The sequence below is a fragment of the Heptranchias perlo genome, chromosome 20 (genome assembly GCF_035084215.1).
Source record: "Heptranchias perlo isolate sHepPer1 chromosome 20, sHepPer1.hap1, whole genome shotgun sequence".
NCBI classification, from domain to species: domain Eukaryota; kingdom Metazoa; phylum Chordata; class Chondrichthyes; order Hexanchiformes; family Hexanchidae; genus Heptranchias; species Heptranchias perlo.
This window is the reverse complement of record NC_090344.1, coordinates 14231976-14259533: the sequence shown is the minus strand read 5'-3', so window position 1 is coordinate 14259533 and position 27558 is coordinate 14231976. Positions and strand designations below refer to the sequence as shown.

Sequence of the window (27558 nt, the reverse complement as noted above, 5' to 3'; positions counted from 1 at the left end):
TATGTTCTTATGTTCTTATTTGGCACAAACACGAAGAACTGTAAACTCACGAGTTCACTGTCCATGTTTCTGACATCATGTTCAACAGAAACAAGGATTGTCCTCAACACGTTGCTGCCAATTTTATAACAGGGACCCTCACCCAATTTCGACATCTACGATGGATAATTCAGAGTCCTACAATGAATATGTACGATAGGAACTTAACAAATTGCGAGCCTGCGCAGCTCAGTAGATAGAGCAACAGACTTTTAAAACGGATAGTGATCTGAGGATCCAGTGTTCTGGTTGTAAATTTTGAAACAGCTGGCAAGTTCTGTCTTCGCAGCGGAGCAACAACTACGGGACAGACGATGCCTGCGATGTGTTGTCAAAGCTTCGGTGTTATCTTGTTTCCCAGGGATGGGCAGTAATGCGCTGCCTGAAGCGGCAATTGCAGCTTCCCGCCAGCAACGTGTGATCGGACAGGCGGCCTGAATGTTGTTGCTCTCGTGGCCTCACTCAATGCGGGAGCTGGGGAACATCGAACATCGAAAATCTGATCTGTTTGTTGCCGCGGCTGCAATGCAGTTTATAACTGTATTTATAAACCGAGGCAGCGCTGCAGGATCCTTCAATGACCTCTCACAAATCAACTGAAAACAATCGCAATGTGCAGCTTTGAGAGGGGCTTCCTGCACAGTCGGCATGAAACGTGAATGAGGGCGAGACACATGTGTAGTGTTTGAATGTGTATTGAACTATACAGAGAATGTAAAACATATCGGTTCTGTGAGGTGTGGTATTTTATTCACATTTAACCACAGAATTAATTCTTGCTTTTTTTCAGACGTATTGATTTTTAGTGGGGAACTTTTTCAAAATGTTTCTGCCCGGTTTCGAACCGGGGACCTTTCGCGTGTTAGACGAACGTGATAACCACTACACTACAGAAACTCTGCTATACAGTTTAGTATAGGAAACCCTCAGAAGATAGCTGCCGACTGCAAATGCTCTCAGTGTGGGAGACGGGTCCCTGTCCCGTTCAGGGAATTAAATTCTCCAAAATAGTTGACTGTATTAATTTCGCAATACTCATTAAACTCTGAAAAAAGAATAGTTGTTCAAATCGCCATTGGTCAACTAATAACTTTTTGTTTCAAGCTGACGGAAATACTGACTTTTTGAAAAATTATTCACCAGGCAGATTACAGAAAGTTCAGAGGGGAACTGAAAGTGGAAATAAGAGGGGCAAAGAGAGGGTATGAGAATAGACTGGCGGCCAACATAAAAGGGAATCCAAAAGTCTGCCACAGGAATGGAAACATAAAACGGGTCGTGAGAACCCGACTCTGATTCGGGACCACAAAGGAGATCGATTCATGGAGGCAGCTCAAAAATGCTTCTGCCCGGTTTCGAACCGGAGACTTTTCGCGTGTTAGGCGAACGTGATAACCACTACACTACAGAAACTCGGCTGGATATATTGTTATAGGAAACCCTCAGAAGATAGCTGCCGTCTGCAAATGCTCTCAGTGTGGGAAACGGGTCCCTTTCCTGTTCAGGGAATGAACGACGAATACAGAAAGTTCAGAGGGGAACTGAAAAGGGAAATAAGAGGGGCAAAGAGAGGGTATGAGAATTGACTGGCGGCCAAAAGTCTTCCACAGGCATGTAAACATAAAACGGGTCGTGAGAACCCGACTATGATTCGGGACCATGAAGGAGATCGACTCATGGAGGCAGAGGGGATGGCCCAAAAATGTTTTTGTACGGTTTTGAACGTGCTGCACACGTTGTTTTAGGAAACCCTCAGAAGATAGCTGCCGTCTGCAAATGCTCTCAGTGTGGGAGACGGGTCCCTTTCTCGTTCAGGGAATTAACTTCTACAAAATAGTTTACTCTATTAATTTCGCAATACTCATTGAACTCTGAAAAAAGACGAATAGTTGTTCAAATCGCGAATAATCAACTAATAACTTTCTGTTTCAGGCTGACGGAAATCCTAACTTTTTTTTAAATTCAATCACCAGGCAGAATATGGAAAGTTCAGAGGGGAACTGAAAGGGGAAATAAGAGGGGCAAAGAGAGGGTATGAGAATAGACCGGTGGCCAACATAAAAGGCAATCCAAAAGTCTTCCACAGGCATGTAAACATTAAACGGGTAGTAAGAACCCGACACTAATTTGGGAGCATCAAGGAGATCGACTCATGGAGGCAGAGGGGGTGGCCCAAAAGACTGTGGACCAAACTCTGGAAAGTGGGTTGAGGCTCGATACCTCTTTTTCGGACGGCTCAGACACGAAGGGCCGAATAGCCTCCTTCTGTGAGGTAACTTTCTATGATTGTATGATTCCATGATATTATTGCCGTCTGTCTCGGAATGGTGTTAATATACAATCTACTATCAGTATACTTTAATCAAATTGGTGCCTCTGTTTCACTGCGAGAGAGAAGAGGCATTAATGTGTGGACATTGGCTGCAGCAGCTGGATTGCCCCTTTACTTTTCCTCCTGTCCCAATCTTTCTTTAACCTCCTCTGCTGGTGTTGCAGGTTAGATCAGCCATCGCCGTGCAAGGAAGCCTGAGAAGTCCATCAGGGGATAACACAAGAGACAGAGACAGGGATAGATAGAGAAATGCATGCATTGAAAATAAACTGTATAAATAGAATTATACAGTCATTATTTTTTGAGATCGTTCATGGGATGTGGGCGTCGCTGGCGAGGCCAGCATTTATTGCCCATCCCTCATTGCCCTTGAGGTTGGTTACAGTACAGAAGGAAGTTATTCAGACAATCGAGCCCGTGCAGGCTCATCGTAAGAGCAATCCAGTTAGTCCCAATCCCCCGCTCCTTTCCGGTAGCCCTGTATTTTTTCCCTTCAAGTAATTATCAAATTCCTTTTTGAAAGCCACGATTGGATCTGCTTCCACCATCCTTTCAGGCTGCGCGTTCCAGATTACAACTACTCGTTGGTAAAGAAGTGTTTCCCCATGTCGCCTTTGGATCTTTTGCCAATCACCTTAAATCTGTGTCCTCTGCTTCACGACCCTTCCGCCAATGGGAACAATTTCTATTTATTCACTTTATCTAAACCCTACATTATTTTGAACACTTCTATCAAATCTCCTCTCAATGTTCTCTGCTCCAAGGAGAACAACCCCAGCACGGGGTAAATGCGGTCAATTAGCTTCAATTCATTTATTTGAGCATTAAACAGCTCTTTAAACGTTGCTGTGACATTATGGTAGCGTGCCCTCGCGGTCTCAGGTGTTCCATCAAATTTCTACGGAGGCGTGGGTTTGAATCCCACTGCTGTTAGAATTTCTGCCAATGTTCATTTTGGCTTGTTCGCAGAAAACCCGATTGTCGTGCGATGGAGCAGAGGATGTGAAAGAAGCTGAAAGTGAAAGTGCAGATATTATTTTCATCGCAATGACTGGACACGTTTCCACAGGTAAGGGCCTCTCACCTTAAGGTTCTTTCCAGCAGAGTGGGACAGGTGATCAAAGTGACTGGGCTCTAGCGGCGCAACCAGTCAGTGCGTGGTCCTTGGATGACAGTCCAGGGCCGGGAAATGGCGAGGTTGTTATTCGAGGCCCACCGAAACCAACCAATCATTTTCCTTGTGAAAATTTCGGCCGGAGTTGAAGGTACAATTGGTGTGTTCCAAAATGCATCTAGTTATTTGCATCGCCGTGTGGTTCCTCCGGCGTATGCTGTTGCAAAAGCAGATGAGAATATGTCGGACTGAGATGAGGAGAAATTTCTTCACTCAGAGGGTGGTGAAACTATGGAATTCTCTACCACAGAAGACTGTGGAGGCCAAGTCAATGAATATATGTAAGAAGGAGCTGGATAGATTTCTAGACACAAAAGGCATCAAAGGGTATGGGGAGAGAGCGGGAATATGGTATTGAGGTCCATGATCAGCCATGATCATATTGAATGGCGGAGCAGGCTCGAACGGCCGAATGTCCTACTCCTGCTCCTATTTTCTAAGTTTCTATTAACAATTGGCGTGTTCCGTAATGCATCTAGTTATTTGTTCAGCCATGTGGTTCCTCCGGCCTACTCTGTCGCAATCGCAGATGAGATGTTTAGTCTTCTTAGTTTACAGAGGGAGGCTTCGGAATTGGAGCCACAAACTATGATTTTGATCCATCTACAAATTATGGGATTTAGCTTGAGCTTTAAACCAGCGCGTTAGACCGCTCAGCCACAATACTTTCCATCTTGCGTTCTTCACGTGCTACTTTTACAGGAATAGAATTACTGCAAACAAGTAGTCTACCCATCAAGCACCAATGCTCGCACCGCAGCAGGATGCATGTGTCCAGTTTGAAACCTGTCTGAAGGAACATTCCGTCTGACAGAGCTGGAAGTCCGGCAGATTGACTTTCTCGGTGAGCAGATGATGAGCCTCCTTCTTGAGAGTGTTTCGCCAATCCAGCTCAGAGTGGATTAAGCATTATAAATTCGGGTGGGACTGGAGCCACTTGTATAAGAGCAAGTGGATGGGGGCTGTTTCCCTTCCTTGACAGATATTAATGATCGTGTTCCGGTTTTGCTGCAAAATTTCACTTCCCAGCTCCGAAATCAACGAACTAAAATTTAACGGTGGTGCTATGCGAACACACAATTTCTGAGCGAAAAGTCCGATGTGCTACCCATTGCGCGACTAAACCGGTTATGAATTATATGATTTCACATTACCCATATGCTGCTTATGAACTTTTGATGCGGTAGAGCAAGTGGTTCGAAAGCTCAGTGGGGTTTCAAATGAACACCTGAGAAAGTTTGTCCAATGCATAGTGCTCCCTCTCCCTCTTTCTTTTGCTCTCTCTCGCTTGCTCTCTTGAGCTCTCACTCACCCCGTTTATCTATAGAGGGGTCGAATACAAAGAGGTGGAAGTTATGTTACAGCTGCACAGAGCTCTGGTGAGACGCCATCTGGAGGACTGCATTCAGTTCTGGGCACCCCACCTCAAGAAGTATGTATTAACCTGGAGGCTCGAGGGGCTGAATGGCCTATTCCTGTTCCTATTTTGCAATGAATGAAACAATAATTCAAGAATAGAGGAGCTAATGTATCAGGATGAGTGAGTGAAGAATGTTTTCTGTTTGAAATACTGATTTCATTAATTGAATATTCTCTGTGTCCCAGCTCAGTGCAGTCCAGTCCAGAAAAGCTGCTCGCACAAAGTGGCATTTTCTGTGAGAACACAAAAGGCTTGTTCAGGCGATGACAGTACCGAGTGCGGGTAGGCCTGCGCATGAAATGGAAAAGTGAGGTGAAATGCTCCCACAAGCAGCGGATGTCTCTGTTTACATTTCCAAAATGCACACACGCACGGGCCGAATCGATTCAACTCATGGGAAAGCTGCGAGGCGAGACAGGGCTGCAGTGGATCATTTGAAGCAACTGACATACACAAGATTCGGCCCGTTTCACGTGGCATCTCCTGTTTCTGACTATTCTTCCCCTCCCGCTTCCTCTATTCCTCCAGCTGCCAGGTGAATTAGAAGCTTGATGAAAACACAGGGGAATTCATGAATCCCATCCTGACCTGGACAGCAGGGAGAGAGAGGGAAAGAACCGTGCTGGCCTTTGAGAAGGGATGGATTTTGCACATGCCGGGAAAAATAGACACAAAGATCTCATCTCCCTGCTTCTTTGGTATGTGGGCTATCTTAATGCTCAGGTGATGATATCACTCCCCCCCCCCCACCCCGAGACCATGACCTCCACTCGCACTCTCCATCCAATCTCGCACACCTTTGCTTAGGTTTGAAATCGTGTAAGTTTTCACACTGGGATTCAATTTGAAGAAAGCGATGCTGTGATAACCTGGGGCTATTGAGGAGTTGCAGTGCAAGAAGGCTAATGATAACAGTGACTGTTCTGACACTATGAGCGACAGTTAAAGGTGGACAACATTTAAAGTCTCATGCAGCATGTCTGGGTCCAAATCTTTCACGTGGCCTCTCCTTCTGCTCCTGTCACTCATTTTCCTCCAGGTAGAGTTCATTTGGAATTCCTGTGCGGCTGCATTGCGCATTTTCCAGTTCTGCTTCGAATAATCGAGATTTTAAAGGCACCTCTGCGACCTGCACTTTATTTAAATGAGTTTTGTTCGCGTAGCATTCGACTGTGAAATCGCTCTCGGTTTTCATCTCAATGAAGCAGACTGTGACCGCATTGTATCTGTCAGCGTGTAAGTGGCGAGGTTGGGGTCAGCACGGGTCGTTTTCAACTTTTGAAATCTCAACAATTACAAGAAAAAAGAGACATTGAATCAAACTGTCCCTGTCAGTGATGAATTGAATGAATATCGCTCCAAGCAGATCTGGACAATGCGCAGTGCAGCCGCACAGGAGTTCCAAATCCACCCTCTCGCCACTCGGCAATCGCATTAACTGAACTTTACTCTGACCCAGTGTCACCGCGCTGAAATCGAATGTTTGTCAGCCACATTTTTTCTTAACATCATAGTTACTGGTTTAATGGTGAAAACTGCCGTCCGCTGCACTGTAAGTACAAGAGACAACTTTGTAGACACCGTGTAGTGCCACAGACCTGCTCGTTGGACCTGCTCGTTTCATCTCCTCTCATTTTCACCACACCTGAATATTAATGGAACAGAGAATGGAGAATCACAGCTCGATAAATCAATCCTCTCTGCCACGATGCGACTAAGACTTCCAACATACAGATGTTTAATGGCAAGGTGAGTTTAATGTTCAGAAATAATAGAGCACAGATTTTCACTCATGCAAGCTTCACACCCTTTATTTTGGAAAAGTAAACTGATGGTGGAGAGATGTTATATTGATCCCGGCAACCTGAATTTTTAGCTGGTTGAATCAATGGCTCAAAAACAAACGTGTCGTGTCTCTGTGGCGCAATCGGTTAGCGCGTTCGGCTGTTAACTGAAAGGTTGGTGGTTCGAGCCCACCCAGGGACGGGAGGGACAATTTGACCTTAAGTTTCATGGTCTCGTATTTCCTGTTTTCAAATATATGTTTTGTCTGCAAAAAAAATGCACGGTTTCGATGGCCAGCTGAGCACGGCCAATCTTCAACCATTTAACCTGAGATTGCCTTCACGGAAATCAGAATTCTTCTTGACAGACAAGGTCGAAAGATTGCAGGAGAACCGCTTCACGCTGACATGGATGTTTCTGCAGTGAGCGACACCAGACTGTTTCCACAATAAATGTCTGTCCTTTTATTTTGGAAACGCAAAATTGTTTTCGCATTCCGAAGGGTTTCAGCTCATTTGTGAACTCCACCACTGACACTGCAGCAGCACAGGAATTCCAAATGAACTCTCCGTGGAGGTAAATGAGTGACAGGAGCAGAAGGACATGCCACGTGAAAGATTTGGACTCAGACCTGCTGCATGAGACTTTAAATGTTGTTTACCTTTAACTGTCGCTCATTTCCCTGATCTGTTCGATGCGCCTTTCACTTCAATTCACGACTTAAAGGAAAAACTCGATTTTACATTCGATTTTCGGGTCATATGGTTAGATTTCATAAAATTGAAATCGACCCTTATCAACCCCAATATCATCACCTGCACGTTTGACAAATACAAAGCGGCTTCAATCGCGGTTTTGCTGCACAACTCGTTCAAAGATACTGTCGGGAATTGGAGGGTCTTTCAAATCATGACACGAACATAACAGTTCGCACTGCCGTTTTCCCCAAGACGATTCAGATTCATGCGGAATGATTTCGGTCTGGCGGTTAAATCCGTTCCCTCTTCACAAATCCGTCTTTGAACCTATGTCTTTTAATATTTTTGATAACTGATACCAAATCGGTTTGCCCCGTACTGTACATTACTTTTTAAATATTACAGATAAGCAGAGCACTTGAGCTGTTACAGCTGTGACTTTGACTTTTCTGCCCCTCCTCTAGATCTCCCCGGTAACTGCCACTAACCACAATCTTCTGTCACACTTCTCCATCAGAAAGTTCCGAACCTCAGTTTCCAAGTCAAATAACGCCCATCTCTTCAGTCAACGACAGCCCAGAGAGAGTTTATTAGTTTCATCTCACATTTTCTCCAAATCTTTCTTAAAGTACCATCAAAAATTGTCCTTAAGTTAATAATAATAATATAATTAAAAGTTCTTATCTTCTGGGGTTTTGTTTCAGATTCCACGGCTTTTAAAGTTTACTGCGGATATTGAACGAAGCGCATCTTGATTGGAGGCTTCTGTTTGTCACGAAACGATAATCGAGAGACCGAAAGTTAAACGCTTTTGTGATCTTGTCGCGCAATCGAACAGTTCGCGAAACGTTTTTGGTGCTCCAGAAATGCTCAGGTTGTGAGTTCGAACCTCACCGATAAAAGTCGAACTTTTCACTTCAAACATTTTGACCGGAGTTCAAGATACAACTGGTCTGTTCCATGTCGCATCTACTTCTTAGTGTTCCCATCTGGGCAGTTGGGTTCCTCTGGCCTACCGTCTTGCAATAGCAGGTGCGAGTTTCCTTGTTTATAGGGGGAGAGGGGCAGCTGATATGACAACGGGGCCGTACGAGATCTTTAAATCAAAAGAACCAAACACACAATTTTTCTTTTCGTTCAGAGGTTATTCATCGGTTGGAAGTTTCGTGTAAGGAAAATTTGGAAGGGAAATTTGCTGCCTGGTGTCAATGTATAACGGAAGAAATTGTTCAGCTCACAGATGTTCATACGGTGAAAGGTCGAGAGGCATTTTCCATCTCCCGTGTGGGACAATTTAGCTTTTGAGCCACTGGGTAAAGTGTTTTTTTAATTGGTGCTCACTAATAACAAGACATTTGGCAGAAAAAAGAATTATAAATCACAAGTTCGGAGTCCATGTTTCTTACGTCATGTTCAACACGTTACTGAGAATTTTATAAATCGGATCTTCACCATGGTTCGACGTCGCCGAGGGATAAGTCAGAGTCCTACCATGGATCTGTATAATAGAACCTTTTTGAATATAGCGCCTGAGTAGCTCAGTCGGTAGAGCATCAGACTTTTAAGGTGGGTCGTGATCTGAGGGTCCAGGGTTCAAGTCCCTGTTCAGGCTATAAATTTTGAAACAGCTGGCTTTGCAAAGTTCTGCTTTGCATCGGAGCAACAACTGCGGGTCAAACGATGCCTGCGATGTGTTGTCAAAGCTTCCGTGGCATCTTGTTTCCCAGGGATGGGCAGTAATGCTTTGTCTGAAGCGGAATTTTCTAATTTCCACCAGCAACAAGGACATATTTGCATTGGAGGCAGTTCAGAGAAGGTTCACTGGGTTGATTCCGAGTATGGAAGGGTTGTCTTGTGAGGAAAGACTGAACTGTTGGGTTTATACTCATTGGAATTTAGAAGAATGAGAGGAGATCTTATTGAAACATACAAGATTCTGAGGGGACTCGATAGGGTAGATGCTGAAAGGATGTTACCCCTCTTGGGGGAATCTAAAACTATGGGGCATAGTCTCAGAATAAGGGGTCGCCCGTTTAAGACAGAAATGATGAGGAATTTCTTCTCCAAGAGGGTTGTGAATCTTTGGAATTTTTACCTCAAAATGCTGTGGAGGCCGAGTCATTGAATACATTCAAGGCTGAGTGAGACAAATTTTTTGATCAGTGAGGGAGTTAAAGGATATGGGGAAAGGGCGGGAAAGTGGAGTTGTGGTAAAAATCAGATCAGCCATGATCTCATTGAATGGCGGAGCAGGCTCGAGGGTCCGAATAGCCTAGACCTGCTCCTATCTCGCTTGGTCTAACGTGTGAGTGGAGAGAGCGAGGCCGGACAGACGGCCTGAATGAAGTTGCTGTCGTGGCCTCACACAATCCAGGAGCTGGGGAACATCGAACATCGAAAAACTGATGTGTTTGTTGCCGCGGCTGCAATGTTGTTTATAACTGTAGTTATTAACCGAGGCAGCGCTGCAGGATCATTTAATGATCTTTCACAAATCAACTGAAACCAGTCGCAATGTGCAGCTTTGAGAGGGGCTTCCTGTACCGTCAGGGCAGGAAACCGGAGTGAGGGAGAGATACTGTCGGTATATGTGTAGTGATTGAGTGTGTGCAGAACTGGGCAGAGTAAGGAAACTCTACCGGTTCTGTGAGGCGTTGTATTTTATTCATATCTAAACACAGAGTGAATTCTTCCTTTTTTATATTTAGTGATTCTGAGTGCACTACTTTTTCCACAATATTTCCGTTTGGTTGTGTATCGGGGACTTTTCGCGGGTTAGTTGAACGTGATAACCACGACACGACGGAAACTCTACCGATGGAGCTGTTATAGGAAAATCGCAGAAGAGAGCTGCCTTCTGCAAATGCTCTCAGTGCGGGAGACGGCTCCGGTTCCCGTTGAGGGAATTAACTTTTACAAAATGATTCACTTTATCAATTACGCAAAACTCATTAGCTCTGTAAAAAAGAAGAATGCATGTTCAAATCGCGATTAATCAACCAGTAACTTCCTGTTTCAGACTGAAGGAAATCCTAACATGTTTTTTTTTATTCATTCATTCACCAGGCAGAATATTGAAAGCTCAGAGGGGAAGTGAAAAAGGAAATAAGAGGGACAAAGAGAGAGTATGAGAATAGACTGGCGTCCAACATATAAGGGAATCCAAAAGTCTTCTACAGACACGTAAACGTTAAACGGGTAGTATGAGGAGGGGTGTGGCCGATTAGTGACCATAAAGAGATCTACTCATGGAGGCAGAGGAGATGGCCGAGATCCTAAATGAGGGCAATTAGCGATGGGCAATAAATGGCGGCCTCGCCATCGACGCCCACATCCCATGAACGAATAAAATAAAAGGACTTTGTGCATGTGTTTACCAAGGAAGAAGATACTGCCAGAGTCTCAGTGAAGGAAGATATAGTTGAATTACTGATGGGCTAAAAAATAATAATGAAGAGGTATTTGAAATTCCAGCTGCACTTAAATTAGATAATCACCCGGTCCTGGTGGGATGCAACCCAATTTGCTGAGGGAAGTAAGGGTGGAAGTTACGGAGCTTCTGGCCATAATCTTCCAAACATCCATAGATACGGGGGTGGTGCCTGAGAACTGGAGAATTGCAATGTTACACCGTTCTTCAAAAAAGGGTGTAAGGATAAACCCAGCAACAATAGGCCGTTCAGTTTAACCTCAGTTGTGGGGAAACTTTTAGAAACGGTAATCCGGGACAGAATTAACAGTCACTTGGGCGAGTGTGGATTGATTCGGGAAAGCCGTGTTTAGCTAACCTGATAGAGTTTTTTTGATGAGGCAACAGAGAGGGTAGTTGAGGGTAATGCAGTTGATGTGGTGTATATGGACTTTCAAAAGGCGATTGATAAAGTGCCACACGGTAGGCTTATCATTAAGATTGCAACAAATGGAATAAAGGGGTCAGTCGCAACAGATGCAGAATTGGCTAAGGGACAGGAAACAGAGAGTGATGGTGATGTTTTTTGGACTGGAGGGAGGTGCACAGTGGTGTTCCCAGCGGTCAGTGCTGGGACCATTGCTTTTCTTGATATAAAGTGATGACTTGGACTTGGGTGTGCAGGGCACAATTTCAAAATTTGGACATGATACAAAACTTGGAAGGGAAATAAACAGTGAGGAGGATAGTCATAGACTTCAAGAGGTTATAGACAGGCTGGTGGCATGGGCCGACAAGTGGCAGATGCAATTTAACGCTAAAAATGCGAAGAGATAAATTTTGCTGGGAAGAACGAGGAGAGGCAATATAAACTAGAGGGCACAACTGTAAAGGGGTACATGAACAGAGAGATCTGGGGGTTAATGTGCACAAATCGTTGAAGGTGCCAGAGCACGTTGAGAAAATCATTAAAAAAGCAGACTGGATCCTGGGCTTTATATAAAGAGGCATAGAGTACAGAAGTATGGAAGTCATGATCAACTTCAATAAAACACTGGTTCGGCCACAACTGGAGTATTGAGTCCAGTTCTGGGCACCGCACTTTAGGAAAGATGTGAAGGCCTTAGAGAGGGTGCAGAAGAGATTTATTAGAATGATTCCAGGAATGAGGGACTTTAGTTACGTGGATAGACTGGAGAAGCTGGGGTTGTTCTTCTTGGAACAGAGGCGGTTGCGAGGAGATTTGATAGAGGTATTCAAAATCATGAAGGGCCGAGACAGAGTCGATAGAGAGAAACTGTTCCCATTGGCGGAAGGTTCAAGAACCAGAGGACATAGATTTAAAGTGATTGGCAAAAGAACCAAAGGTGACATGAGGAAAATCTTTTTTACACAGCGAGTTGTTAGGATCAGTAATGCATCGCCCGAGAATGTGATGAAAGCAGAATCAACCATGGCCTTCAAAAGGGAATTGGATAAGTACATGAAAGGAAAAAAATGCTGCGCTACTGGGAAAGGCCGATGGAGTGGGATTACCTGGATTGCTCTTGATAGAGCCGAATGGCCTCCTCCCATGCTGTAACCTTTCGACAATTTGTATATTTTCATGGGATGTGGGCGTTGCTGGCAAGGCCGGCATTTATTGCCCATCCCTAATGGCCCTTGAGAAGTTGGAGTTGAGCCGCCTTCTTGAACCTCTGCAACACGTGTGCTGAATGCTCTCCCACAGTGCTGTTAGGTAGGGATTTCCAGGATTTTGATCCAGCGACGATGAAGGAACGGCGATATATTTCCAAGTCGGGATGGTGTGTGACTTGGAGGCGAACGTGCAGGTGAAGAAGCCTTGGCGGGTTGCTGCAGTGCATCCTGTGGATGGTACACACTGCAGCCACGGTGCGCCGGTGGTGAAGGGAGTGAATGTTTAGGGTGGTGGCTAGGGTGCCAATCAAGTGGGATGCTTTGTTCGGGATTGTGCCAAGCTTGTTGACTGATGTTGTAGCTGCACTCATCCAGGCAAGTGAAGGGTATTCCATCACACTCCTGGCTTGTGCCTTGTAGATGGTAGAAAGGCTTTGGGTACGCATGAGGTGAGTCACTCGCCGCAGAATACTCAGCCTCTGGCCTGCTCTTATAGCACAATATTTATATGGATGGTCCAGTTAAGTTTGTGGTCCATGGTAAACCCCAGGTTGTTAATGGTGGGAGATTCGGCGATGGTAGTGCTGTTGATTGTCAAGCGTATGTGGTTAGACTCTCTCTTGTTGGAGATGGTCATTGCCTGGCACTCGTCTGGCGCGAATGCTACTTGCTATTTATCAGCCCAAGCCTGAATGTTGTCCAGATCTTGCTGCACGCGGGCAGCGTCCACAATGTTCTTTCTTGCACGTGCAGTGAAGTGGACCGCAGTTTTCACTTTTAAACCAATGTTAAGAAAAAAATGTGTCCGGGAAAAACTCGATTTCAGTGGGTGACTCTGGGCCAATGGATATTTCGGTTAAAATTTGTAATTGCCGACTGGCGAGAGGGTGGATTTGGAGCTCCTGTGTGGCTGCACTGCGCTCTATCCCGATCTGTTTGGAGCGACATTCCCCTCACCTCATCACTTACAGGGACAGTTCGACTCTAAGTTTCATTTCCCTGGCGCTTGGTGAGATTTCAAAAATTGGATCAGACCGTGCCTAGTCCAACTTCGTCACTTACAGGCAGACAGATACAAAGCGGCGACACTGTGCTTCGGTGATATGAAAGCCGAGTGCGATTTCAGGTTCGAATGCAATGTCGAACAAAACTTATTCAAAGAAAGTGCAGGTCATTGAAGTGCCTTTAAATTCCTGATTGTTTGCACTGAACTTCTTCCCCACGTGCTTGAGATTCACGTGGAGCGATTTGGGCGCTTCTTTTCATTTCCTGCAGAAGTTTCAACTGCAGTTCAAGATCAAAAGTCCTGGGACCACTGTTGTTCACAATTTATTGGTGCTGGGACCAGTGTTGTTCACAATTGATCGGGGCTGGGATCACTGTTCACAATTTATTGGTGCTGGGACCACTGTTGTTCACAATTTATCGGTGCTGGGACCACTGTTGTTCACAATTGATCGGTGCTGGGTTCACTGTTGTTCACAACTAATTAATGTTGGGACCACTGTTGTTCACAATTTATTGGTGCAGGGACCACTGTTGTTCAAAATTTAGTGGTGCTGGGACCACTGTTGTTCACAATTGATCGGTGCTGGGATCACCGTTATTCACAAGTTATCGGTGCTGGGACCATTGTTGTTCACAATTGATCGGTGCTTGGATCTCTATTGTTCAAAATTTATCGGTACTGGGGCCATTGTTGTTCAAAATTTACATTATTGATTTGGACACGGGAATCGGAAGTGCATTTTGAAAATTTACGGACGGCGCCTAATTGGGAGTTCCAATTAATACAAAGGAAAAATGCGAAAAATACAGGCAATCATTCGTAACCTTACAGTATGGGCGTGTAAATGGCAAATTAATTTAAATATAGCTTAGTGTGAGGTGGTGCATTTTGGTCGGAAGAATAAGTGGGCCACATACGGCTTGGATAATAAGAGTCTAAATGGGATAGAGGAGCAAAGGGAGCTAAGGACACAGATACACAAATCACTAAAAGTCGCGACATTGGTTGATAAGGCCACGTGAAAACAAACTAAACACTGGGGTTCATTTCTAGAGGGATAGAATTGAAAAGCAAAGAAGTTATATTAAACTCGTAGTGAACCTTGGTTGGACAAAACTTGGAGCACTGGGCAAAGTTCGGGTCTCCATATTATAAGAAGGATATAGGGACATTGGGGAAGGTGGAAAAGATTCACAAGGATGATACCAGAACTGAGAGGAGAGACTTATCAGGAAAGGACGAACAGGCTACGATTTCTTTCTCTGGAAAAGAGAAGGCCGAGGGGTGACCTGATAGAAGTCTTTAAGATAATGAATGGGTTTGATAGGGTCGACATAGAGAAAATGGTTTCACTTGCCTTGTGGGCGAGTCCAAAACTAGAGGTCATAAGTATGAGATAGTCACTAATAAATCCAATAGGGAATTCAGGATCAACTTCTTTACCCAAAGATTGGTCGGAATGTGGAGCGCGCTACCACAAGGAGTAGTTGAGGCAAATCACATGGATGCATTTAAGGGGAAAGTGGATAAAATCTTGAAGGGTCCAGTCAGAGTAGCTGCTCCCATTGGCAGAAAGGTCAAGAACCAGATGACAAAGATTTAAGGTGATTGTAAAAGAATCAAAGTCGAGATGAGGAAAAACGCTTTTGTGCCGCGAGTGGTTAAGATTTGGAATTCACTGCCTGAGTGAGTGCTGGAGGCAGATTCAATCGTGACTTTCAAAGGGGAATTGGATAAGTACGTGAAGGGAAATACATGAAGGGCTACGGGTAAATAACTAAAACTGCAGAAACCCGAGATCTTCAGATCTTTAGTCTAACGCCCGCCCAACTGAATGATTTCCGACGAATGTTAATTGAACTTTGTGTCATTCGTTGGAACAACATATAACCCCGGGTGGAATTGTCACTTCAGGTCATTCCGCACTTGATGTATAAACATCGCACTCATATATACACACCCTCATTTCATATATGAACATCGCACTCATATATGCACACCCACATTTCATATAAAAACTCGCTCACTCATATATACACACCCATAATTCATATATAAACATCACACTCGGAAAGACACACCCACAATTAATATATAAACATCTCACTCATATATACACACCCACAATTCATATATAGACATCGCACTGATATCTACGCTCCCACAGTTTATAAAGGAACAGCGCACTCCGACTACACACCCAGTTAATATCTACCCAAATTCCTGCTTATAGGTCTCACCAAAGTCTGAACACTGAAAGTTTAACTGTTTTCCAGATACTGTCCGTCCTGCTTTGTATTTTCAGCATCGGATTTCCTGCAGAACGGCAAAGGTAGCGCGATATCGGTCCTGGCGGTGAATGCTGCTTCTGCCGGACGCCTCGATGTTCAGGAGGTGGCGGGGATTGGAAAGCTCTTGTGTCACACGAAGTGTCTGAAAGGCCCGGAAACACATGAAGGCCATCTGCGCGGTGGCGACACCTCGTGCTGCAATGTTCGTGTTTCTGACATCAACCGAAAAGGCGGCTTGTTGGAATCACGTTGTGGTCAAAGTTTTTTTTTTACATAACTGAAACTAAACCATTCAAAATGGAATGTTTGTTTTATTTGCTGCTTCACCATAAACAATATCTAATTCTAATGTCTGACTCATTCATTCCCCAGTGTCACGGGGAAAATTCCATAAAACCGAGCCAGGTAGGAGTCGAACCTACAATCTTCTGATCCGTAGTCAAACGCGTTATCCATTGCGCCACTGGCCCACCTGATAATTAAGACCTTTTATTTCATTTTTCATTCAGAATCAATCCACACATTGCCACAGCGAGCTTAACGGAGCGAGAGATGCAAACGGTGTTGGTGAACACAGCGAAATCGACGCGACAAACAGAAAAGTACAAAACGGCCTCAAACTCCAACAGACAGTGGAGGGTATCTGACAGGTATCAGTGAGGGGAGGTCGTGAAGTTGCAGCTTGATTTGGCTCCGTGGCTAAGCTGCTCAAAGTGCCCGTTTGGTCGGGGCCTTTTTTGTCTTCAGTCTCCAATGTGATATTTACCCAATTTGTGAATTCAGCAACAAAATAACAAAGGGCGGTATTTGTATTAATTCCGGAGCCAACAAGGAAAGGATTCCAGAGCTTCAATGCGGAAATGTTCCTTCACTGTGCAGACGGAACTCTCATACAATGTGTCTGAAACACGTTTCGAGGATATTGATCCAAAGGCGTGTGTGTACAACCTTCTTCACTTACAACCAGTAGCCCATCTCTATTAAAGGTTGCAAAGCGAAACTCGTTTCAAAGTAGATTTCGCTGTGCAGCTTTTGTAAAATTGGTAGAAACTCATTTTGAACACATCTTGGTATTAATGAGAATATCAGGCACAGGATAGTTTGGGTGGAACCGTCTCTTACAATAAGTACAAAGTGCAATCGATTCCAAAGTGAAAAGGCCAATCCAATCTCTCAGTCTCTCTCTCTCTCTCTCACTTTCTCGGTGAGTGAATGTAAACCAGCAGAAGAAGCGAAAACAAAGAACTGAGCAGTTTTGTTTGTTTCCTTTTCCTTCGGGCGAGTACAGTTAAAGAGAATGAGTTATGTTTCCTGCTGAACAAATAACTGGAATGAGCAATGTATCCGGTTCCCATGGTACCCAGTGAAACAACCACGTTTAGATCTCACATTTGCACTGATACCTTCCTTCGTTACTAATTATAGGAAACTTTTTTTAAGGTTCAATCACACTTCAGAAGTCCAGAAGCGCAAAGAAAGGTAGACACCTCATGGTGACGTCACCCACAGGCGAGAGAGGTTTGCAGGTTGACCTGGAGCTTTAAATGTATAAACTCCTTTCAATGTACAAACTCCCCTCAACAACAGTAATTAAATTCCAACTGATCTGAGACTTTGGTTATTTATGGTGATTATACTTTGTGGAGTTAAACCAGCAGTAAAATCCGGTGTGTGTTGTACACATAGCCGTTCAGTCAATATAAAACATCCGGCCTACCATGAGCAATGACATACAGGGTATGTTGGGTTACGGACAGTTCTGCCAACAGCAGTTGTTCTCTCGGTCACACATCCGGCATCACCTCTCGGTCTCACACTTCAGAGTCACTCCTGAATATAAACACATTTCTGTTTCAGACTTTTACCTGGAGGTCAACAAATCACAAGTCAAGAAGAAGGGAACAAACAAATCAAATATTTAACAACGTTAACAGGTAGAAAATTAACCATAAATAACTGAGGAAAAAATGAAGCAAACGGATCAAGATGAGCAATTAGCAAAAGGTATCAATTAAAGAAAGGAGATGGGGAACCCATCAAATCGCTCCAAATAGTTTTTGAAAAATCCTTTCGGTTTTCATCTTCGTATCTCCGTTAAGTTGGGGACGGACATCTAGAAATATTTCCGTAACAGCATAAAGACAATTAGAATGCAAATTTCACAAAGTAATGATTAATCTTACTTATACATGAGCATCATGCTCTGTGTTTGAAATCTGGGATTGTTTTACCATTTTTTAAGTTTAGAGGGCAGTTCTGAATGTATGTTCTACATTTAAACGTAAGCAAATAAAAAAAATGCGTAATTTGTTTTTAATGACAGGAAGAGTTGCTTTTCCATGTTACATGTCGAGATTTATTCATTTCTGCAACTGTCATTTGCGAAATGAACGAATGTATTGATTCAATTGCCGGTACGGGTAAGGAAATCCCAACTGTATCATTTCCGGGAAACAGTCAAGCAATTAAATTAGTTTATCAAACCCAAAATACCCGCTGGGATTTGCTGATTGAAATTTTCAATGGAAATCGAGATGGTCACTGAGTATTGGAACAAATATACCCGCTGAGATTTCGGGGTTGTTACTGATTTATTTATATCACTGACTATCCCATTTTGAACGAGGTGATGTTACAAATCTAACGACAAGAGATTAGGTTGGAGAAGGAATAGACTAAAGTAGCAGATTGAATTTCACTGATATCACAAACATTGCACACCACAGCCCTTAAAAATTGAGACCTATTTCTATGTTAAACTGGAGAGGGTCTAAATAGAAAGTTACAGAAAAAGCCATTCAATGTATCAAATTGAATTACACTGATTCCACAAACATTGGACAGCACACCCCGTAAACATTGATATCTGTTTCTGTATAAAACTGGAGAGGGTGTAAATAGAAAGTAACAGAAAAAAAACATTGATGTATGAAATTTAATTTTGTTATTACTGCGCAAACGCTGAACAGCCAATCGCCAAAACACTGTTCCAATTTTGAATCAGTCACAGAGCCCTGAGCCGGAGTGAAAATGCTGCGACCCAACGTAATTCAAACACGTAGTCTTCGGATCTGGAGTCAGACGCTGCAGTTCTGCCACCAGCTCCACAGGAAACGTGTGGACCCGGATACATAGGATGGAGATTGGTACCGACCGCCACCGCGCCTCTCGGAGTGCGGGGGGCGGAAGCAGCAGCCCGCCACACTTCCTCACCAAAAGCGCAGGAATCCCACTCCTGACAGATTCACTTCTTTAAACGTTGTTTAGATTCGGTGAATTGCGATATAATTCAATCTTTAATTGTCCTCCGCTCTGTCAGTTCTGGACTTTATTGAAACCGGTACTTGGAGCTCTGTTTTACAGGGTGCCGGCTGTTTAAGCATTTCTCAGTCCCACTATTCCCATTAATAACAATTTTTGCTGCTAACTTCTGTTTGATACAAAGCACCGGTCCTGTGAAATTGAAGAGCGGTTGCACCAGGTTACTGGTGTGATAAACACTGAGCATTTTTACAATTACTTACCGTCTTGCGGTTTCTGTATTATAGCGGTTAGCACGTTCACCTCACACGCAAAAAGCCCCCAATTCGATCCCGGGCCGATTTTTTCACTATATTGGAACTTGCTCCATATATACCTTCAGTGGCGAGTTTCTTCTCCTGTGTTGATAGGTCGACAATCGGCGGTTCCTGTTCAATTTAACAACGGCTGCACCAAACTCCTGGTATCATATACACTGACCATTTCTAAAATGCAGTCTGAAAAGCGTTTCACATGCAAAACAAATCATTATTAAACTTGTGAGTGTCAGTCGGTAACCACGTTAGCGTCTCTTTCAGTCTGTAACAGAAAATAATAGGTTGGTTAATGGTGTTTACAGAAATATTCATCTTTTCGTAGAGTTTATTTGGTTTCATGTAATTAATTACATAGGTGTGAATGCCGAATCATAACCACGAGCCCACCAGGCACCTGTACGGACAGTTCACCCAATCCGGTTACTTTGATCATCTGCCCTACTGTGCTTGAAAAACAAAAGGATAAACAGCCCTTTTCTGTGAAAATGTGTCTTGATGAAACTAGTATCTGCAATTGATGAACTGGAGCGAATTGCGGTCGAATAGATCTGGAAAATGCGCAATGTAGCCGCACAGGAATTCCAAGTGAACTCTACGTGGAGGAAAAGGAGTGACAGAAGCAGAAGGAGATGCCACGTGAAAGATTTGGACCTGGACCTGCTGCATGAGACTTTAAATGTGTTCAGCCTTTAACTGTGGCTCACAGTGTCAGAACAGTCACTGTTATCATTACCCTTTTAAGTATCTTCTTGCACTGCATCTCCTCAATAGTCCCGGGTTATCACAGCATCGCTTTCTTCAAATTTAATCCAAGTGCGAAAACATACACGATTTCAAACCTAAGCAAAGGTGTGTGAGATTGGAAGGAGAGTGTGAGTGGGGATCATGGGCCTGGGGGGCAGTGAGATCATCTCCTGAACAATAAGATATTCCGCAAAGCGAAGAAGCAGGGAGATGAGACCTTTCCCGGCATGTGCAAAATCCATCCCTTCTCAATGGCCAGCACCGTTCTTGCCCTCTCTCTCCCTGCTGACCAGGTCAAGTTAGGTTTCATGTATTGGCTGTATTTGCATCAGGCATCTAATTCAATTGGCAGCTGGAGGAGTAGAGGAAGCAGGAGGGTAAGAAGATTCAGAAACAGGAGATGCCACGTGAAACGGGCCGAATCTTGTGTGTTCCAGTTGCTTCAAATGATGCACGGCAGTCCTGCTTCGCCTCGTAACTTTCTCTGCATCGATTCGGCCCGTGCGTGCGTGCATTTTGGAAATGGAAACAGAGACATCAACAGCTTGTGGGAGTATTTCACCTCACTTTCCATTTCACGCGCAGGCCGACCCGCACTCGGCACTGTCATGGCCTGAACAAGCCTTTCGTGTTCTCACAGAAAATGCCACTTTGTGCGAGCAGCTTGTTTGGACTGGACTGCACTGAACTGGGACACTGAGAAAATCAGTACTTCAAAAAGAAAACATTCTTCACTCACACATCCTGATACATTAGGGTCCCTGTACTTGAATGATTGTTCCATTCATTGGAACATAGGAACAGGAGTAGGCCATTCAGCACCTCGAGCCTCCAGTTTCAGACATCCTTCCTGAGGTGGGGCGCCCAGAACTGAATGCAGTTCTCCAGATGGGGTCTCACCAGAGCTCTGTGCAGCTGTAACATGACATCCACCCCTTGTATTCCAACCCTATTGAGATAAACGGGGAGAGTGAGAACTCGAGAGAAAGCGGGAGTGTGCAAATGGGAGAGAGAGAAAGAGAGAGCAATTGCGAGGGAGAGAGCACCATGCATTGCACATACCATCGCTATGTCGATTTCTCAGCAGCGCTTTGAATCCCCACTGAGCTTTCGAACCATTTACTGCACCGCAGCAAAAGTTCCAAAGCAGCATATGGGTAACGTGAAATAAGCTAATCGATAGCCGATTTGTGATGCCATGAGTAGCACGTGGGACTTCTAATCACTGCAAAGGTTGTGTGTCTGAATCTCACCATCGTTGAATTTTAGCTCAGGGTTCGGTGATTTCGGCGCTGGGAAGTGAAATTTTGCAGCAAACCTACAACAGGATCATTAATGCCCGTCAAGGAAGGGAAACAACCCCCTACACTTCATCTTACACAAGTGGCTCCAGTCCCACCCGAATTTATAATGCTTAATCCACTCTGAGCTGGATTGGCGAAACACTCTTGAGAAGGAGGCTGATCATCTGCTCACCGCAAAAGTCAATCTGCTGAACTTCCGGCTCTGTCAGACTGCATGTTCCTTCAGACTGGTTTCCAACTGGACACATTCATCCTGCTGCTTTTCGAGCATTGGTGCTTGAGTGGTATAATTTTGCTTGCAGTAATTCAATTCCTGTAAAAGTAGCTCCTGATGATCGCAATATGGAAAGTATCGTGGCTGAGCGTTCTAACGCGCTGTTTTAAAGCTCAAGCTAAATCCCAAAATTAGTAGATTGATCAAAATAATAGTTTATGGTTCCAATACCGCAGCCTCCATCCTGTAAACTAATAACACTAAATATCACATCTGATATTGCAACAAGAGGAACCACGTAGCGATACAACTAATTGATGCATTTTGGAACACTCAATTATACGTTCAGCTCCGTTCGAAATGTTCACAAGGAAAAGGATTCGTTGATCTTGGTGAGACTCAACCAACAACCTCGGCATTTCCCGACCCTGTACTGTCAGATAAGGAGCGTGCACTGACTGCGCCGCTAGAGCCCGTTCACTCTGATCACCTGTCCCACTCTGCTGGAAATAATATTAAGGTGAGAGGCCCTTACCTGTGGAAACGTGTCCTGTCCCCGTGATGAAAATAATATCTGCAGTTACACTTTCAGCTCCTTTCACATCCTCTGCTCCATCGCACTACAATCGGGATTTCTGTGAACAGAACAAAATAAACATTGGCAGAAATTCTAAAAGCAGCGGGATTCAAACCCACACATCGAAAGAAATTAAATTTAACACATTAGACCGCGAGGCCACGCTACCATAATTTCACGTTTAAAGAGCTGTTTAATGCTCAAATTAATGAATTGAAGCTAATTGATCGCATTTACCCCGTGCTGGAGTTGTTCTCCTTTGAGCAGAGAACGTTAAGAGGAGAATTGATAGAAGTGTTCAAAATCATGAAGGGCTTAGAAAAAGTAAATAAAGAGAAACTCTTCCCATTGGCGGAAAGGTTGAGAACCAGAGGACACAGATTTACGGTGATTGGCAAAAGAACCAAAGGCGATATGAGGAAACACTTTTTTACCCGGCGAGTAGTTATAATCTGGAATGCGCTGCCTGAAAGGATAGTGGAAGCAGATTCAATCGTGGCTTTTAAAAAGGAATTCGATAAATACTTGAAGGCATAAAAATTTCGAGCTACCGGAAGGAGCGGGGGAATGGGACTAACTGGATTGCTCTTAAAATGACCCGGCACGGGCTCGATGGGCCGAATAGTCTCCTTCTGTTCTGCAACCATTTTATGATTGTATGATTCTATTCATAACCTTTATTTTCTTTGCATGCATTTCTCTATCTCTCCCTGTCTCTGTCTCCTGTGTTTTCCTCTGATGGACTTCTCAGGCTTCCTTGAACGGCGACGGCTGATCGAACCTGCAGCGACCAGCAGAGAAGGTTAAAGAAAGACTGAGACAGTAGGAAAAGTAAAGGTGCATCCCAGCTGCTGCAGCCAATGTCTACACATACATATCTCGTCGCTCTCACAGTGAAACAAATCACCAATTTGATTAAAGTATTCTTATGGTAGAGTGTATGTTATCACCATGCCGAGACAGACGGCAAACATATCAGAGAATCAGACAATCTTAAAAATTTACGCCAGCGGAGGCCATTGCGCCCATCTTGTTTGTACCGGCCGGAAAAGAGGTATCCAGCATCGCCCGACTTCCCAGCGTTTGGTCCGTAGTCTTGTCGGTTATGGCTCTTCAAGTGCATATTGAAGTGCTTTTTAAATCCGATGAGGATTTCTGCTTCTCCCACCCTTTCAGGCAGCGAGTTCCAGACCCCCACCACCCGCTGGGTGGAAAAAAAATCCCCTCTGCTCCAATCTAATCCTCTACCAATTACCTTAAATCTATGTCCCCTTTTTATTGACCTCCCTGCTAAGTGAAACAGGTCCTTCCTTTCCACTCTATCGAGGCCTGTAATAATTTTGTACACCTCAAATAAATCTCCCCTCAGCCTCCTCGGTTCCAGAGAAAACACCCTCAGCCTATCCAATCTATTCTCATAGCTAAAATTCTCCAGTCCTCTCAACATCGTCGTAAATCACATCTGCACCATTTCGAGTGCAGTCACATCTTTCCTGTAATGTGGTGACCACAACTGTCCGCAATACTCGAGCTGTGGCCAAACTAGTGAATTATTCATTCCTAGAATAACCTCCCTGCTCTTTCATTCGATGCCTCGGCAACACATGTAATTAAATAAAATGTCTCAAGATGATGAAGAGATTGATGCTGAATGTGAATTTCCCCCAGGTCAGGCGGTCTCATTGATATTGGATGACGGGATAGAGAACGAAATATCGAAGTTTGCCGATGCCTCCAAAATGGGCAGCGTTGTAAGCAGTGAAGATGAAAGCATAACATTCCAGAGAGATATTAATATAATAAATGAATGGCCAAAACCGTGCCAAATGGATTTCAATTTCGGCAAGTGTGAGGTCATCCACTTTGGACTTCACAAAGATAGATGAGGATACTTTCCAAAAGGTGAAAAATTCGAAACTGTGGAGTTCCAAAGGAACTTAGGTGTCCATGTACATAGATCAAAAACAGGTCATGGACGGGTTCTGGAAATAATCAAAAAGGCGAATGGAATGGTGGCCTATATATTTAGAGGACGAAAATACAAGGGAATAGACATTGTTCCAGAGCAACACAAAGCTCAGGTTGGACCACACCTGGAGTATTGTGTTCAGTTCTGGACAGCGCACCTTAGGAAGGATATACTGTCCTTGGAGGGAGTGCAGTGCAGATTTACTGGAATGATACCTGGACTCTAAGCGTTAAATTACGAGGAGAGATTACACAAACTAAGGTTGTATTCCCTGCAATTAAGTAGATTAAAGGCTGATGTGATCGAAATTATCAAGATATTAAGAGGAACTGATGGGGTACTTACAAAGAAACTATTTCCGCTCGTTGGGGTGTCCAGGACTTGGGGGCATAGCCGAAACATTAGAGTCAGGACTTTCAGGAGTGAAGTTAGGATACACTTCTACAAGCAAAGAGAGGAAGTCTCTTCCACAAACGGCAGTTTGATGTGAGCACAATTGTTAATTTTAAACCCGTGATTAAAGATTTTGTTAACCAAAGGTATTTGGAGATATGGGACCAAGTCGGGTACAGGGAGTTCGCTCACAACTCAGCCATGATCTCATTGAGTTGCGGAACAGGCTGGAAGGACCAAATACCGGAATCCTGTTCCGAAGTTCCTCCTTGGTGCAGAATGCAAAATAGTCGTATATGTTATCACGATGCCGAGACAGACGGCAATTATATCATAGAATCCGAGAAAGTTCGGCCACAGAAGGAAACCATTCTGCACATCGTGCCTGTGCCGCCGAAAAATCGGTACCGAGCCTCATCTCACTTTCCAGCGTTTGATACCTAATCCTGTTTGTTACGGATCTTAACTTGCATATTGAAGTTTTTATTTTGCCAATGCGCTGAGGGTTTCTGCATCTCCCACCCTTTTCGGCAGTGATTTCCCGACCCCCACCGCCCACTGGGTGGAAAAAAAATCTTCCTCTCCCCTCTAATCCTTCTACCAATTACCTTAGATCTATGTACCCTGATTATTGACCTCCCTGCTAAGGGAAATAGATCCTTGCTATCCACTCTATCTAGGCCCGTCATAATTTTATACACCTCAATAAAATCGACCAACAGCCTCCTCACCTCCAGTGCAAACAACCTCATCCTATCCAATCTAATGTCATAGCTAGAATTCTCATGTTCTGACAACAGTGTCGTAAATCTCCTCTGTACCATCTCTAGTGCAATCACATCTATGCTGTAATGTGGTGACCACAACTGTATGCAGTATTCTTGCTGTGGCCTAACTATTGTTTTAAAATTTCTGCCATAACCTCCCTGCTCTTACATTCTCTGCCTCGGTTAATAAAGGAAGGTATCCTGTATGCATTTGTAACCACGTTAACTCCCTGTCCTCTTACATTCTGGGATCTGCGGACATGCACTCCAAGGTCCCTCTTTTCATTTACACCTCTCAGTATCCTCCAAAGCAATGTTTTTTCAGAGCAACTAATTCTGAAACGTCTTACTTGATAACACAAGTCGTACAGACGAAACCAATTCAGTAAAGGGAAACTAATATTGGCGACAGGAAATAGTTAGTGTACAACTTGATATTACCACACACCGGAATAGAAAATGAGATTGGATGGATAGAAGAGGTCTGAAAGGATGGCCGATCGGCTTTGGAAGACAGCGAAACTTCACACTGGCTGCACGAAGCAAGGAACAGCGCCTGGTTGATCTCGATGCATGATTCTCGCTTCGAGACGTTAGTTGATTAATATCCGGAGAAGTTCCGGGTTCAGGTCCCGGATGAGCCTTGCTCTGCCACTACTTTGAGTGAAAAGATACCAACTGGCTTCTAACATCTTCTCAGAATTGCATTTGGTAGGATTGAATTACATGCAGAGCATGTTTGAGCTCCAGAGGACAGAGTGCTGAGGTTCCCATGGCGCAACACATGTAAAGTAAATAAAATGTCTCAAGATGATGAAGAGATTGATGCTGAATTGGAATTTCCCCCATGTCAAGGCGGTTTCATTGATATTAGATGACGGGATAGAGAGCGACACATCGAAGTTTGCCGATAGCCCCAAAATGGGCAGCGTTGTGAGCAGTGTAGATGAACGCACAACATTCCAGAGAGACATTAACATAATAAATGAATGGCCAAAACCGTGGCAAATGGATTTCAATTTTGGCAAGTGTGAGGTCATCCACTTTGGACTTCACAAAGATAGATCAGAATACTTTATAAAAAGTGAAAAATTCGAAACTGTGGAGTTCCAAAGGAACTTAGGTGTCCATGTACATAGATCAATAACATATCATGGACAGGTACAAGAAATAATCAAAAAGGCTAATGGAATGGTGGCCTATATATTTAGAGGACGAGAATAGACAAAATTCTAGAGCTGCACAAAGCTCTGGTTGGACCACACCTGGAGTGCTGTGTTCAGTTCTGGACACCGCACCTTCGGAAGGGTATATTGTCCTTGGAGGGAGTGCAGTGTAGATTTACTCGAATGATAACTGGACTCTCAGCGTTAAATTACGAGGAGAGATTACACAAACTATGGTTGTATTCCCTGCAATTTAGTTAATTAAGGGCTGATGTGATCGAAATTATCAAGATATTACGAGGAACTGTTGGGGTAGTTACAAAAAAACTATTTCCGCTCTTTGGGGTGTCTAGGACTTGGGGGCATAGCCTAAACATTAGAGTCAGGACTTTCAGGAGTGAAGTTAGGACACACGTCGACAAGCAAAGGGAGGTAGAAGTGTGGAAGTCTCTTCCACAAACGGCAGTTTGATGCGAGCACAATTGTTAATTTCAAACCCGTGATTGAAAGATTTTTGTTAACCAAAGGTATTTAGAGATATGGGACGAGGGCGGGGACAGGGAGTTCGGTCACAACTCAGCCATGATCTCATTGAGTTGCGGAACAGGCTGGAAGGACCAAACACCGGAATCCTGTTCCGAAGTTCCTCCTTGGTGCAGAATGCAAAATGGTCGTGCTTTGGCCGGGAATCGAACCCGGGTCTCCCGCGTGGCAGGCGAGAATTCTACCCCTGAACCACCAATGCTGGCTGTGCAAAGTCTCCATGTTTCTGAATGGAATCCTGTCTGAACGAACATGCCGTTTCCAGCTGCGATGGAAGAGTGGTTGAAGCTGTTGTCTCAAAACTCCAATGGAGTTTTCCTGCTCAGGTTTGAATTCGGCTCGCAGTGCTGCGGCTTGAAGATCTCTTCAATGCTCAAATACATTAATTGGAATTAATTGAACACATTCACCTCTCTCCCAGCATGAGAGATACTTCAACGTGGCCGGTGCTTTTAATTGGGCGTCCAATCTTCTCTTCCAAGATTTCAAGACCGAGAAGCAATATCTC

At 44.1% G+C, this 27558-nt stretch overlaps 6 non-coding genes across 6 annotated transcripts; 2 read left to right on the top strand and 4 right to left on the bottom strand.

Annotated features, from left to right (window-relative positions):
• Positions 1-863: 863 nt before the first annotated feature.
• Positions 864-936, bottom strand: trnav-aac (transfer RNA valine (anticodon AAC)). The gene has a single exon. It is a non-coding gene; the product is annotated as a tRNA-Val (tRNA).
• A 443-nt stretch (positions 937-1379) lies between these two features.
• trnav-aac (transfer RNA valine (anticodon AAC)) lies at positions 1380-1452 on the bottom strand. Its single transcript has one exon. It is a non-coding gene; the product is annotated as a tRNA-Val (tRNA).
• A 5425-nt stretch (positions 1453-6877) lies between these two features.
• Positions 6878-6951, top strand: trnan-guu (transfer RNA asparagine (anticodon GUU)). The gene has a single exon. It is a non-coding gene; the product is annotated as a tRNA-Asn (tRNA).
• Positions 6952-8975: 2024 nt separating this feature from the next.
• On the top strand, positions 8976-9060 carry trnak-uuu (transfer RNA lysine (anticodon UUU)). The gene is given in 2 exon segments: positions 8976-9012; positions 9025-9060. It is a non-coding gene; the product is annotated as a tRNA-Lys (tRNA).
• A 7132-nt stretch (positions 9061-16192) lies between these two features.
• Positions 16193-16265, bottom strand: trnar-acg (transfer RNA arginine (anticodon ACG)). Its single transcript has one exon. It is a non-coding gene; the product is annotated as a tRNA-Arg (tRNA).
• Positions 16266-27181: 10916 nt separating this feature from the next.
• On the bottom strand, positions 27182-27252 carry trnag-gcc (transfer RNA glycine (anticodon GCC)). Its single transcript has one exon. It is a non-coding gene; the product is annotated as a tRNA-Gly (tRNA).
• Positions 27253-27558: the final 306 nt, after the last annotated feature.